Source organism: Dendropsophus ebraccatus, chromosome 1 (genome assembly GCF_027789765.1).
Source record: "Dendropsophus ebraccatus isolate aDenEbr1 chromosome 1, aDenEbr1.pat, whole genome shotgun sequence".
Lineage (NCBI taxonomy): Eukaryota > Metazoa > Chordata > Amphibia > Anura > Hylidae > Dendropsophus > Dendropsophus ebraccatus.
Window position 1 is genome coordinate 209,849,575 of NC_091454.1, and position 12,768 is coordinate 209,862,342.

Here is a 12,768-nt window from a genome sequence, read left to right on the forward strand (position 1 = left end):
GCACAGGAGGGGGCGTGCTGGGCGAGCCGAGGGGGGCACTCCAGGCCACCCACTATACATATTCATATATACATAGTGAGCGGCACGGGAAGGGGCGGACTGGGCGGGCCGAGCTGGTGCTCTGGGCCGATAGGCAACACCTCAAATGCTCCTAAACCCTGGATTAGCATAAGGGGAAATTAGGGAATATCTACAGAATGCCTAGGAGAAGAGAAGAATGATTAACAGCCGTGCAGTTATGAGGTAAAGAGCTTCTAGGGCATATCAGCAGTTTCATTGTGCAGAATCTGCTGATAGTGCCACTTTAAATAGATCCTCTGACAGTAGTGTGAACTACTTATTATTATCTTCTTCATTACGATAATTTGTGTCTAGCTTCTATATTGTCTCGCTTTATCATGGCTTAACGTTATGGCTGTAGGACTTGGATATTCAAATTATGGTTCTGGCTTAACGTTATTAAGAGTATATAACCAGAGTACCCACAGTAAAAACTCTTGATGGTGGGACCGGTAGGGTCATGTTTCTCCTTGAGGAGAGCCATAAAGACATGTGGAGACTTACAGGCCATTTGTGCTTCACTGATAATTCTGAGAAGAAGGATATGCAAAGCAGCTTTTTGAGGCCACCTTTTAGAAGTAGCTTTCCCTTCAAGTCAGTGTTTTACTCCAACTAAGAGTCTTAGGTGGCATTCACACTTTCCGTGAAGTTGACAAATATAGCCCATTGCTTTGTATTGGGCTATTCAGTGTAATTTAAAATCCTTTAAACAGATCCATGAAAAACACGGACACGAATGCAAAACGGATGTAAACACGGACGGTTTTGCACGGATCACAGAGGTAGCTAGCAGACTATATTCACAGACCAGGAAAAACACTGAAGTGTGAATGCAGCCTTAGGGTGCTCATACACCTTATACTAGACTACTATACTACACCTTAACGTAGGCCGAACCTGCTGATACCAGTGGGTATATAATGCTGCGTTTACACAGAGCCATAATTTGCCCGATCGTACGATTAACGATTTCGAAGTAACAATTTTTTTTATAACGATCAGCGTTTAGACGGAATAATATATCATACAGAAAAATCGTTTTGCGATCGCTTAAGCCTATCTCGCACATAGGTTAAATCGGTAAATGACTGTTTGTACGGAACGATCTGCGAATTTTTCGCGAACGACCAACGACGATTTGAGAACATGTTCAAAGATGAAATTGAACGATTTCTCGCTCATCGCTTGATCGTTCGCTGCGTTTACACGTACGATTATCGTTCGAATTCGATCGTTATCGTGCAAACTTGCACGATAATTGTTCCGTGTAAACGCAGCATGGGGTACAGTATGTAGGGGCCTTGTGATTCTCTATCAACAGATGATTAGACATGAGTGCAGCCTATGGCTGTATCCATGTTTCCCAGACTACCTAGGGCTGCATCCAACTTCTTCAGCCACTGCTATTCAAATGCTGAACGATATCTGGCATTGGATGGCGACAAGGGCTGGGTTTGATGGGATTTAATGCCAATAACCCTTGGCAGAGGATTCTGGCAATGGCTTACTCCTCTACTCCCCATAGGTAACACATGAAGATTTGGCCATGCCAAATGCTCATGTGTATGTGTATGGGTAGGACTGGAGAAATAACTGTTGGCCAAACAATTGTTTTGAAAATGTATAGGATCCTTTAGAACATGAGTGGGTGTATCTACCAAGCCTGAAATTGCTCCATATGGAACGATTAGCCATCTGTAGACAGCTTTTGTTACATTGAAAATAGTTTTTTTCATTCCAAACATACTGTCTACATCTTTTCAGAATACTGAAAATAGAGAAATAGAAACATGTATGAACTTCCTCTGATGGACCACTAATGCCCCTATTCTACTGGTCGTCAGAGGAGCAAACGAGTGCTCTCAGCGCTCGTTTGCTCCTCGTTCCCCGCTCGCTGCCGCCGCTATTCAGCGCGGCTGCAGCGAGCGGGTGAGTGCGGGAGGGGCGGCGGGGAGCTGCGGGGGGGGGGGGGGGGGGGGGGGCTGCCCGGGTGATCGCTAGATCGTCCGGGCAGCCCATAGGATATAGCAGCATCTGCTGCCGACGCTCCTATTCAACAGGGCCGTAAGCTGTTGTCTCCATTCACTGCAGTTCGGCTCCTGGTCACTTCAACTGAGCCGCCTGTTTCAGGCTCCGTTCACAGCATAGAACCAGCTGTATAGCTGACTGGTGGAGGTTGTGGATGGGTCAGCAATAGAGATGAGCGAACCTGGAGCATGCTTGAGTCGATCCGAACCCGAACTTTCGGCATCTGATTAGCGGTGGCTGCTGAAGTTGGATAAAGCTCTAAGGCTATGTGGGAAAACATGGATATAGTCATTGGCTGTATATATGTTTTCCAGACAACCTTAGAGCAGATTCCCCAACCACGGGTACAGATATATAAAATGATGAATAGTCCGCAGCACTCCAAAGGTAAGGTGAAGTGTAACCCTGTATCAACAGGAGAACGCAATGAAATTATTCCAGGATTAAACACTAACAGGGATCTGACAGCAATATATATAGATAGATAGATAGATAGATAGATAGATAGATAGATAATAGATAGATAGATAGATAGATAGATAGATAGATAGATAGATAGGAGATAGATAGATATAATACTTACATATATCTAGATAGAAGAATGTAAACAAACACACACTCTAAAGATATTGCTGTCAGATCCCTGATAGTGTTTAATCCTGGAATAATTTCATTGCGTTCTCCTGATGATACAGGGTTACACTTCACCTTACCTTTGGAGTGCTGCGGACTATTCATCATTTTATATATCTGTACCCGTGGTTGGGGAATCTGCTGGCACCAACTGACGCTACTAAGTAGTGCTGCTCTGATATCCTACTACTAGATAGATAGATAGATGATAGATAGATAGATAGATAGGAGATAGATAGATAGGAGATAGATAGATAGATAGGAGATAGATAGATAGATAGATAGATAGATAGATAGATAGGAGATAGATAGATAGATAGATAGGAGATAGATAGATAGATAGATAGGAGATAGATAGATAGGAGATAGATAGATAATAAATAGATAGATAGATAGATAGATAGATAGATAGGAGATAGATAGATAGATAGATAGATAGATAGATAGATAGATATAATACTTACATATATCTAGATAGAAGAATGTAAACAAACACACACTCTAAAGATATTGCTGTCAGATCCCTGTTAGTGTTTAATCCTGGAATAATTTCATTGCGTTCTCCTGTTGATACAGGGTTACACAGCAGAGATTTATTATGTGCAGGCTCCGGTAATCCAGACATTATTACATCGCCTTAACTGGATTCTAGCTATATTAAAAAGAGAGGCTATTCAGGGGCTCCTGATGCACACGTCGATCCGGAGGCCTCTCGGTGTAATGTAGGCTGACATGGTGTTTATTAGCTGGGAGCTGCCTGTGCTGTCTAATTACTGCTGGGGAGCACAGATATACATTGCACACATCTCACACTGCCTTCCCTTCTATTAACCACTTTTATGCTGGGCAAGGCCAGAAAGACATTCACAAAGTGTGGAAGAATTTAAACCAAATTTATTATTTTTAAGGCGAATTTAGCGGATTTGATGAAAAGGTATTCTTTTGTTTCTAGACAGTTTATTCAATACAGATTACACTGCCTTCAGTCCCTTACAGGAAAAGTCACACATTTTTATTAAAGTATTGTATTGCCCCCCAAAAGTTATACAAATCACCAATATACACTTATTATGGGAAATGCAAATAAAATGCTTTTTCCCGGCACTTTCTACTGCATCAAGGCCCCACTTTCTGGATAACATGGTGATGTCACTTCCTGGATAACATGGTGATATCACTTCCTGGATAACATGGTGATGTCACGACCCGACTCCCAGAGCTGTGCGGGCTGTGGCTTCTGGAGAGCATGATGGCAGAGGTATGCTCAGTGTCCCTCCAGTGCCCTGTGTCCCTCAGTGTCCCCCTGCCATCAACCTCTCCAGCAGCCACAGCCCGCACAGCTCAGGGAGTTGGGTCGTGAAAATAATCTTTAAAGACCACAGAGTATGCTCAGTAACATTTCCCATTCATGTCAATAGAACAGCTTCTGTGTGTTGTTGCCTATATACAATCGAGCCTAGGCTGGGTTAACATTGTTTTTTTTCATTAATTTTTTTCTGGAAAAACAGATGCATTTGTGTACATTGGTTTTGATCCGTTTTTTTTTCATTGACTTTCATTATAAAAAAAAAAAAGGATCAAAACACCTGCTTTTCTTTTAACGTACACAAAAATAAGGTCATGTACGTTTTTGTGTACACTTTAACCCCTTAACGACATCAGGCGTAAGTATACGCCCCCGCAGGGTGGGCATTAACGCAAACGGGGGTATACTTACGCCCGATGTTTCCCCGATCGCTGTGTGTTCACACACAGCGGTCGGGGAAGATGGCCTGCTATAATGTATAGCAGGCCATCTCTGCTCATCGGCATGGGGGGTGATTAACCCCTCCCGTGCCGACGATCGCTGCTATATGCTGATCAATATAGATCAGCATATAGCAGCTAAATTCAGCTTTCCGGGTCATCGGTGACCCGGAAAGCAATGGCGATTGGTGCTGTCCGAGATAGCACCAATCGCCATAAGTGTCCCCACCAAAGATGGCGCCGATGCCACCCCCACGATCGCCGTGATAGCCATCACGGCGATCATACTGTAAAAACACAGTTTTGCCGGGTTCTGCACCCCTCAGCTAGGTAGCTGAGGGGTGCAGAACAGGTGTGTGTGGTGCAGGTGTACCATACTCACCTGAACTGGGCGTCCGGAGCGAAGATCTGCGGTCCGCACTGTCCTCGCGTCTTCTTCGCTTCACTTCCGGGTTCGGTCGTCCAGCGTCGGAAATCTTTGGAAACGCTCAGGTCCTCGGGTTCGGCGGGTCTTGTTAATCTCCGGCAGCGTCGCTCTACTGCCCCCTAGCGGCTGATCAGTGAATATCATTCACTGATCAGTTGCTGTGGGTTAAAAAGATTTTTTTTTTTTTTTTGCACCCAAATGCGCTGAGTGCTGATCAGCATCGCACATAAGTGCGCCGCTGATCAGCAACTCCTCCATTTTGGCGTAGGGGCGTTTTTTCCCCCCTATATCCTACCGCCACTGTCTGCTGATGAGTGCCGCACATAAGTGCGGCATTTATCAGCAGCTCCTTTCTTGGTGTAGGGATATTTTTTCTTACTGTCAAAAAAACACGTAAAAAACACTACACTACACCACACTACATGGAATAAAGTTTTACACTGCACTACATTACACATTTACATACCCCATATACCAATCCCCGTATAAAGATGGCCCCCAGGGTGTTTTCGGCGTCAGAGGCATACGCTATTATTGCCTCCGACACCGAAACAGCCAGTGAGGATGAATGGGGGGATCCTTCTTTCCTCCATTTATCCTCATCGTCCTCATCATCCAGTGACGTGTCTGGGGGTAGCATAGCGTACGCTGCCTCCCAGACACGTCTTTCCCGCCAGTACCGTCCAAATAAGAGATGACGGTATGGCGTGAAATTCTACAAACTCTGTGAGCGTACCTCAGGGTGCACTTACAGATTTAGGGAACGTGCACACTGCGGAATGGAGAAGGATAACCCTTTGTGCATTCCGCAGCTGGCACCCACCGGCGGACTGATGGAGGCGCGCGTCTCCGCCCGTGTCATAGATTCCATTCTATGCACGGGCGGATTCCGTTGTCCGTCCAAAAAATGAACACGTTCATTCTTTGGACAGAGGGTGGAATCCGCCTGTGCATAGAATGGAGTGTGACACAAGAGGAGACTCGCGCCCCCATCAGTCCGCCGGTGGGTGCCAGCTGCGGAATGCACAAAGGGTTATCCTTCTCCATTCCGCAGTGTGCAGGTACCATTACAGTGTATGAAGGAAGGGACTCCCGAATCCAGCCCCCAGATGCCCCCCCATCCTCGGAGTTAGTGGGGAGATCGTTCGGGAACTGATCTTCCCACTGCTGGGTAAAGGTTACCACCGGTACGGGGATAACTTTTATACCAGCACCCCCCTCTCAGCCCGAGCTACTGTAGCTTGCGGCACGATCCGAAAATATCAGAGGCAGTAATAGAGCCCTAATATTTAGCAGCCATGGAGCGGACCCAGCACTTCTGGATATGAGGGACCCCGTATCGCACCAGGACAACATTTTCCAGGTGAGGTCCCCCACACTGGAAAACAGGAGACCCCAGAAGAAGTGCAGAGTGTGGGGTAACAGGGGGATCAGGAAGGACACCATTTTCCAGTGTGCCACCTGTCCTGATCACCCCAGCCTCTGCATACTGGATCGCTTCAAGGCGTACCACATGTCATCGGAGTTCTACATTATCTAAATTCTGTCCCTTATTCCCATTTCAGGGGTCACATTGATCCAGGGATTATTCTGATCGCCATTATGGAGTCAGGAAGGAATTTTTCCCCTGTGATGAGGCTACTGTCGTCTGCCTTACGAGGGTTTTTTTTGCCTTCCTCTGGATCAATTTGATGGACACCTGTCATTTCCAACCTTATAAACCAATAATTGGCCTAATACCCCCAAATAAATTAAAATTGTTCCTTTTCCCCAGCTAAATAGGTATGGCCGCCATTCCCATTAGAGGATGCCATGATGCAATTACAAAGCCTCTGTGCGGCCAGGGCAGTAGAAACCCCCCACAAGTGACCCCATTCTGGAAACACCCCTTAAGGAATCTAACAAGGGGGGCAGCGGGTATATGGCCGCACATTTGTGGCGTGAAAATGAAAAAATTGTATTTTTTATTTTCACGGCACATGTTCCACATATGTGCCCGTCACCAGTGGGGTCCATATGCTCACTGTACCCCCTTGTTGGATTCCTTATGGGGTGTAGTTTCCATTATGGGGTCACTTGTGGGGGGTTTCTACTGTCCTGGCAGCACAGGAGCTTTTAAATTGCGACATGGCCTCCATCCTCCATTCCAGCCTCTAAATGGCGCTCTGTCCCTTTGGTGGCTTGCCCTGTGCCCATATGGCACATTATGTCCACATGTGGGGTATTTTCGTACTCAGGGGAAATTACCCTACACGTTTTGTGTTCACTTTCTTTTTTAACCCCTTGTGGAAAAGGAAAAAAATCAAGGCTAGACTAACATATAGTGTAAAAAATGTTTAATTTTTACACTAAATTATTGATCTTGTCTTGATTTTTTCATTTTCACAAGGGGTTAAAAGATAAAAAAAACACTAATTGTGTAGAGCAATTTCACCTGAGTACGGAAATACCCCACATGTGGACATAAAGCGCTATTTGGCTTTTGGAGGCTGGATTTGGCTGGAATGGATTTCGAGGGGCCATGTTGCATTCAAAAGGCCCCTGTGTTGCCAAGACAGTTGAACCCCCCCACAAGTGACCCCATTATGGAAACTACACCCCTCAGGGAATGTAACAAGGGGTGTAGTGAGCATATGGACCCCACTGGTGACGGGGACAAATGTGGAACAATATGGCGTGAAAATAAAATATTACATTTTTTACACTATAATGTTGGTTTAGCCTTAAATTTTTCATTTTCACAAGAGGTTAAAAGAGAAAAAAACACACATAATGTGTAGAGCAATTTCCCCCGAGTCCGTAAATACCCCACATGTGGACATAAAGCGCCATTTGGATTTTGGAGGTTGGATTTGGCCAGAATGGATGATGAACGCCATGTCGCATTTACAGAGCCCTCGTGCTGCCAAAACACTGGAAACCCCCCACAAGTGACCCCATTCTGGATACTACACCCCTTAAGGAATCTAACAAGGGGTGCAGTGAGGATATGGACCCCTTGATGACGGGCACATTTGTGCCGTGAAAGTGAAAAAATGAAAATTTTCACTTTCACGTCACATTGTTCCACATTTGTGCCCCTCTCCAGTGGGGTCCATATGCTCACTGCACCCCTTGTTAGATTCCTTAAGGGGTGTAGTTTCCAGAATGGGGTCCCTTGTGGGGGGTTTCCAGTGTTTTGGCAGCACAAGGGCTCTGTAAATGCGACATGACCCTTGAAATAGGGCTGGGCGATATGGGCAAAAAATAAAATCTCGATTTTTAAAAAAAATTTGGACGATTCTCGATTTAAATCTCGATTTTTTTCTTTTTTTGCTAAATAAACAGAACATTTTCTCCCTGCAGCATCAGATACTATTTTAATGATATTTCAGACAACAACTGTATTGCTTTCCAGTGTAACAGAGCCCCCATATAGTATAGGAAATCATGTTTGTGCCTCCATCTACGTAGGGTGTAGTAGTGGAGGTCTAGTGGATAAGGGGTGTAGTAGTGGAGGTATAGATGAGGGGTGACTGGGGAGACTGAGGGGGAATGGGGTGACACTGGGGGACACTGAAGGCGACTGGGGTGACACTGAAGGGGCTGGGGGGGACACTGAAGGGGACTGGGGGGGACACTGAAGGGGATTGGGGGACACTGAGGGGATTGGGGGACTGGGGGGACACTGAAGGGGACTGGGGGGACACAGAGGGGACGGGGGGGGGACACTGAGGGGATGGGGGGGACACTGAGGGGATGGGGGGACATTGAGGGGATTGGGGAACTGGGGGGACACTGAGGGGATTGGGGGGACACTGAGGGGATTGGTGGACACTGAGGGGACTGGGGGGGTACTGAGGGGATTTGGGGACTGGGGGGGGCACTGAGGGGACTGGGAGGGGACACTGAGGGCATTTGGGGACTGGGGGACACTGAGGTGATTGGGGGGACACTGAGGGGACTGGGGGGGGGACACTGAGGGGACTGGGGGGTGACTGGTGCAGCTGGAGGTGATTGGAGCAGGAGGGCACATACATCTCCTCCTCCTCTCACCTCCGCACACATGCTCTCCTCCCGGCCAGACATGGAGGTCCCGGGTCTGTGGGGGAGGAGGCCGCAGGGACTACAGTAGGTGGTGATCGCGGCGCTGCGGGTCACGGAGCTATACAGCGGGAACGGGGATCTGCACTGAGCCCCCCCCCCCCATCCCCCTGCGGCCTCCTCCTCCACAGACCCGGGACCTCCATGTCTGGCCGGGAGGAGAGCGGGACGCTCAGTGGAGGGGGCGGGGGCAGGTCAGCAGCGGCGCTGTCAGTGGCTGGAGGCCGCCGGCACCGCCCCTCTCCAGCCTGGCCACCCAGCATCTTCTCTCCACTCACCCACACCGCCCCTCTACGGCTCTCCCGCCGGCCCGCACCGCAACCCACCTTCCTCTCAGCTCCTCTCCGGCACAGCAGCCCGAAATGATTTTTTGTGAAAATCGAATTTACGATTTTCACAAAAAATCAAATAGATTTCAACGTTCTGGACGATTAATCGAATTAATTCGATTAATCGCCCAGCCCTACCTTGAAATCCATTCCAGTAAAATACAGCTTCCAAAAGCCAATTGGCGCTCCTTCCCTTTGGAGGCCTATCCTGCGCCCGCTTGGCACTTTATGTCCACATGTGGGGTATTTCTGTACTCGGGAGAAACTGCGTTACACGTTTGGTGTTTTTTTTTTCTTTTATCCCCTTGTAAAAATGAAAAATGAAGGCTAGAACAAGTGTTTTTTTTGTGTAAAAAAATAGAATTTTTCCTTTTTTACACCACATTGTTCTGAAAATCTGTGAAGCACCTGTGGGGTCCAGATGCTCACCGCACCCCTTGTTACATTCCTTGAGGGGTGTAGTTTTCTAAATGGTGTCCCTTTAGGGGTGTGTTTTAGGTTTTGGCACCCCAGAGCCTCTGCCAACCTGAAGTGGTACAGTCAGAAATGACCAAATATAACGGAGGCGTTGAAATTCACTAGGCGCTCCCTTATATCTGAGGCTTGTGGTTGCGTCAAATAGCGCAATAGGGCCACATATGGGGTATTTCTATAAACTGCAGAAACGGGGCAATCAATATTGGGGTGCATTTCTCTGCTAATAGGTTTATCATTATGAAAGATATTGGATTACAATAAAATCTCTGCACAGAAAATAAAAATTTTCAAATTTCTTACACACTTAACTTTTATTTCTGTGACTCCCCTAAAGGGTTAAAAACACTTTCTGGATGTGCTTTTGCAGAGTTTGGGGGGTGCAGTTTCTGAAATGGGGTGCTTTGTGGGGCTTTCTAACATACAGTCCCCTCAAATACACTTTAAACCTGAACAGGTCCCTAAAAATATCTGATTTTGAAATTTTACTGAAAATTTGGAAAATTGCTGCTAATGTTTTAAGCTTTCTGTTGTCTAAAAAAAATGAAATATAGTTTAATAAAAGCTACCAACATAAAGTAAACATGTTGCTAATGCTATTTAATATATATTTTATGTGGCATAACCATTTTCTGTATAAGCAAAAAGGTTTCAAAGTTGGAAAAATGCATTTTTTTCACAATTTTTCACGTTATTTTGGTGTTTTTCATAAAGATTTGTTATAAGTATCGACTCCATTTGACCAGAAATGTGAAGTACCATATGTCACGAGAAAACAATCTCAGAATCGGCTGGGATAGGTAAAAGCATCCCGAAGTTATTAATGAATAAAGTGACACTGGTCATATTCATAAAATTTGTCTCTGTCCTTAAGGCCATTTCAGGCTCTGTCCTTAAGGGGTTAAAAAAAAGGATGCGTTTTGATCCTTTTTTTTATGGAAGTCAATGGAGAAACGGATCAAAAAGAATGCACACATATGCATTGTTCCCCCCCAAACGGCTGAAAAAAACGTAGTGTGAACCCACCTTACTGTAAACCATATCACTAAATACTGTTAAAAACAGCTCAGGCAAGATGGCTGCCCCTATAATAATGTAGAAAAAAAATAAATATAAAAAAATTATAATAGGAAAATAGAAACAGATCAGGAAAGTCACTGTTTATATATAAAAAGGAAAGTATTTAAAAAATCTGGGAGATACGTTCCCTTTAACATTCCTTAAGTCTGCCAGTTTTACTCCATGTGATCTGGCCCTTAGGGCTGCATCCAACTACTTACTACTATACTTCTACTTCTTAAATTTGAAAATTTCTTGCAGTGCCACTATAGTCTACCTGTATCTGAAAAATATAAAGAAAATAAATAGTTGTTTCTGCCCGGTTTCGAACCGGGGACCTTTCGCGTGTGAGGCGAACGTGATAACCACTACACTACAGAAACTTCACTGTTGTACATTGGGGGGCAGTGGAGCTCAGCAATACTCACATTATTTGTAAACAAGGAGCTATGTCCAGAAGATGGCGCCACTCTGCATAAAAAGAGCTACTCTGCATATTGTACAATTAGATGCATAATTTGTCATTTTCCACATGTAGCCTCTAAATCTGTAGTCTGTACTTGCAGATAGTAATAATATCTGCTTTTCAACGTGGTAAAAGTTATGAATTGTGAGAACATAGCAGAAACAGTATGTTAATGAGTCATAACGATGTATGTTTAGTCTGTATGTTCCAGTCTTAGAATATCTAATATATTAAAAATAGATATCAGTATATCTATTGCATAGAGAGATAAACATACATATATTCAAATAATGGTTGCAAAGAATTAAAAAAAAAACATCTTCCCTGACCGGGAATCGAACCCGGGCCGCGGCGGTGAGAGCGCCGAATCCTAACCACTAGACCACCAGGGAATCTGGTTACATGTGACTGACGCATAGTTAATGTGGTACCAATACTCAGGAAGAGGTCAAAAAGTGATCCTGGAAAGTATAGGTCTGTAAGTCTATAGTCATCTGTAGTAAGTCTTATGGTCCTTTTACACGGGACGATTGATCGTTCGCTTTTGCACGATAACGGTCAAATTTGAACGATAATCGTACGTGTATACGCAGCGAACGATCAAACGACGAGCAAAAAATCGTTCATTTTCATCTTTTAACATGTTCTCAAATCATCGTTAATCGTTCAAAAAATTTGCAGATCGTTCCGTGTAAACATTCTTTCAGCGAATTCACCTATGTTTGAGATAGGCTTAAACGATAGCATAGCGAATTTTCCGTACGATGTATCGTTCCGTCTAAACGCTGATCGTTATAAAAAAAAACATTGTTCATTCAAAATCGTTAATCGTGCGATCGGGCGAATTATCGCACCGTGTAAAAGTACCATAAGTCATCTATAGTAGGTAAAGTATCAAACTAATCTGATCAGCTTCTATGAGGAGATCATTTATAGACTGGACCTGGGGGAGGCTGTGGACGTTGTGTATCTGGACTTTTCAAAGGCATTTGATACTGTGCCGCATGTGTGTCAGTCAGTAATGTGTATGTCATTAAGTGTCCGTCTCAGTAATGTGTGCTTCAGTAAGTGTGTCTCAGTAATGTATGTTTGTGTATGTTAGTGGTGTCTCAAGTGATTGAGCATAGTGGATGGATGGATGAGGGGCCCACTAAGGGTCTGTCGCCCAAGGGCCATCAAAAACCTGGAGCCAGCCAGTCTTATCTCCAGCTCCTGTGCCCATACCATCACTTTGCTATATGGCCACCTCTTCATGTGATTAGCATGCTCTTTTTATGTCTTATTCTGCTGCCCGACTGTATCTTCTTAGCTCCCATAGACATTAATTGCCTAAAACCGTCCCTGCTGTTAACCTTTTTTTTTTTTAAATCTAATCTGTATTAACCAAACACTACTTAGTACTTCATTTCTACCTCTTAAAGGGGTTATCCAGCGCTACAAAAACATGGGCACGTTTGCACCGC

At 45.0% G+C, this 12,768-nt stretch overlaps 1 protein-coding gene and 2 non-coding genes across 4 annotated transcripts in view; 1 reads left to right on the top strand and 2 right to left on the bottom strand.

Annotated features, from left to right (window-relative positions):
• LOC138794331 (LIM homeobox transcription factor 1-alpha-like) overlaps positions 1-12,768 on the top strand; it is a 76,709-nt gene that overhangs the window by 41,729 nt on the left and 22,212 nt on the right. The gene's annotated exons all lie outside the window — the stretch shown is intronic.
• Positions 11,150-11,222, bottom strand: TRNAV-CAC (transfer RNA valine (anticodon CAC)). Its single transcript has one exon. It is a non-coding gene; the product is annotated as a tRNA-Val (tRNA).
• TRNAE-CUC (transfer RNA glutamic acid (anticodon CUC)) lies at positions 11,626-11,697 on the bottom strand. The gene has a single exon. It is a non-coding gene; the product is annotated as a tRNA-Glu (tRNA).